We start from the raw sequence: 3,174 nt of genomic DNA, 5'->3' as shown, positions 1-3,174 counted from the left end.
TTTTTGTTTTTGGGGAGGAGGAATCGATGGAGTGATGGAGTGAGAAGAACTAGGGCTTTCTTTCTCTCTGCGTTCTTTTTTTTTTCTTTCTCTGGAGCGGCGGAATAGAATGGGTAAATTTGGGTCGGGAATTTTGCTATACGGGTCAATAGGTCAACCCGAATTGACCCATTTAATAAATGGGTAAATTTGGGTTGACCCGTTTATGACCCGACCCATATAATTTGACCCGTACCCATTATAAATGGGTCGGGTCGGGTCGGGTTAACGGGTCGGGTCATAAATTGCCACCCCTACTATCAATGACCAAATTAATACCGAGCGTACTCATATTCCTCTTATATTGAAGTTCCATCATCGTACGCGTATGCGATAAAATCACTTGTCTTCTCTATTCAGATCAGAGAATCTTTTTATTTTTGTCTTTCTGAAAAAACCGTTCCGATTTCAAAGAAACCCTTTATTTATGCTTCTATAACGTATTTAATACCAAAAAAGAAAGAAAAACTGTGATTAACTATGGAATGATACAGAAACGAAAGTTAACTTTATATGCTTGCTTTAGCTCCTAAGATGATCTTTTACGCGTGGAACATTAAGGACTTGATGAGAAAGCCACTATAAAATGCCCTGCTTATCAAGTGCTTAACTAATTGATATTTTCATGTCGCATAAATTACCAGGTTTGTATATTTAGTTGTCACCTTTTACCCATAAGGTATATCTACCTGTAATAGTAAAAATGAGTTACTAAAACCTATTTAAAGTTGACATTAAGATGGCTTTTAGGTTTCAATTTGAAACTTTAGGGCTATTTTTTTTATCCTGCCTAACTCTTTGTCACATCATTATTTTAACCGTTTAAACCGAATTACATGCGAACACTTGTGACTTTGGCGCGTAAATCTGATCGACGAGAGATTTTATCTAAAATTGAATAAGTATTAATACCTTATTTGTTGCCGATGTAACTAAATATCTATGTTATTGGTAAATGGTGGCAATTAAATGTACCAATCCTGTAATTTATCCTTTTTTTTTTGTCTGCAGGTAAGAATTAAGAAAGTTAAGTAAGAAAGTAAGTCTAAAACTTGGGGAAAAATTGCATTTGTTTTATCACTAAATTTAGACTTTCTAGTGTTAGTAATTGTAATCGTATGATACCATAGCTTCTTATGAGAAATACAGCAATCAGCATAGAGTAATTCTGGTTCATATTTGTGATTAATCTGAGAAGTATTAAGAAAGAAAGATCAAAATTGTGATTAATCCGAGAAGTATTAAGAAAGAAAGATCAAATTTGATGCTTATCCATAAAATTTAGCAGCTTATCTTATAACCCTGTAAGAAATTTACCAGTAAGAAAATAATGACAAATACAAATATTTTTCTGAGTAAAAATCATATAAACAAGCATCTATATCAGCTCAAGATAAAATCTGAATGTGTACATATTAGCCAAAATCGTCAAAATTTACTAAAATACTAAACAGATAATGCTTATGGTTGAAAGTTAAAATTGACAAAAAATTCAGTACAATTAACATAGAAATTATCTCCTAGAATCTCTCATTCTCAACGAACTCTTTTTACTTTGTTCCGATTTTCTTTCAACTCATCAACTAACACTCAAAATAATCAGTCTGTGCCTCTTCTCTCTTCCCCTGAACCAGTGAGTCCTTTTCGACGAAGTTCATGTCAGTATATCTGAAGATATGAGAAAAGCAAATAAAAGGTATTAATTCCATATATTATATTATATTTACTGGTTATTAAACATTTTTAATGGTCTCCTATAGTGCTTGAGGGATTTGGGCAAAGATGGGGATGGAGTTTGCGTGTTAAAACGGTAAGAAGTGTTGGCTTATACACAAATCTTCATCCTTTTTCATGCCTTCTACATTGCGCATCTACATTTTTTTGCTATATTAATATTTAATGATGTGTAATATTGATGCTTATTTAGATTTTAAAGCTGCTTTGAGTCTGTACTTAAGATGAAGGTTAGTGTGGATATGATTATGAATAGTGCTAAATTAAGCGATATCTAAATAGATAAGCACAGATTTAAATACAGGTATTTATTTAAGTAAATTAAACATCTTTAGTATTATGTTTAACGTAAAGGACATTTTTAAAAATATCCAGATTAAGGAAAAATATATCTTTTTTGTGATTAATTGGATCGTAGGTCACTATATTTATCTCTTATTGGATGTTCATATATGTATTTTAAATGCTTGAATGACCGCTCATGTGATTAAATACTAGTGAGATCGTTAGTCACTTTGTAATGCTTTTTGTCACTTTGAGTTGTATATTTTTATTTGTTTTTAACCAATACAACTTATTCAACAAGTGACAAGTTAAATATTTCTATATAAAAAAAAAATCAAATGCAATATAATTACCCAATACAAGTGCCCGATATAGCAATTAAGTTTTATTTTCATAAGTGATCAAGATATTACAAACAAGAAGAAATTCAATCTGTCAAATGATCAAGACATTTTTATGTTACATCAGAGAAATATGTTATGTCAATTGATAGAAAAAAAATTAGAAGTGATTATCGAGCCAATTAGTATTTAATTATAGGACCAGCCATATGCGCAATTAAAGTATAGGTTTGAACATTCAATGAGTATCAATCCAAGTAACTCTTTTTAAGTGAAGAGCTCAATCTCTTCTTCTTGAATGCAGATTCTATTAGAACACCCCTATAAAATAGGGTGATCAATATCATTTACGGATGGTTAGGGGTTAGTTTGAAAATTTTCTCTCTCATATCTATGGTACAAACTATCCCAATCCTATCGGAGTGGTTCTATAGGATACTTATTCTTCTTCTAATTAATGATAGAAATTAGGATTTAAACATAAGGGACATGCTTTTGAAATTAATTTTGAATTGGTGAAAGAAGGTGACATCCCTCAAACCTTGATTGGGTATAAAAAATGAAGGCATCAAGAAAATTGCATCTTTACCACTACTTTTTATAAGTGTATTTGATAGTCTCGTTTCTTGGCCTAAAAATACTTTAAATCTCCAATAAATACTATTTGATACAATTCCTACTTTTGTCTACTATTTGATACAATTCCTACTTTTTGTCTGACTTACTGTTTTTTATTTCTTATGTTTGTGTGCAAGGAAATAGTTAACAAGGGAGA

Source organism: Asparagus officinalis, chromosome 3 (genome assembly GCF_001876935.1).
Source record: "Asparagus officinalis chromosome 3, Aspof.V1, whole genome shotgun sequence".
Lineage (NCBI taxonomy): Eukaryota > Viridiplantae > Streptophyta > Magnoliopsida > Asparagales > Asparagaceae > Asparagus > Asparagus officinalis.
This window is presented reverse-complemented; position numbering follows the sequence as displayed.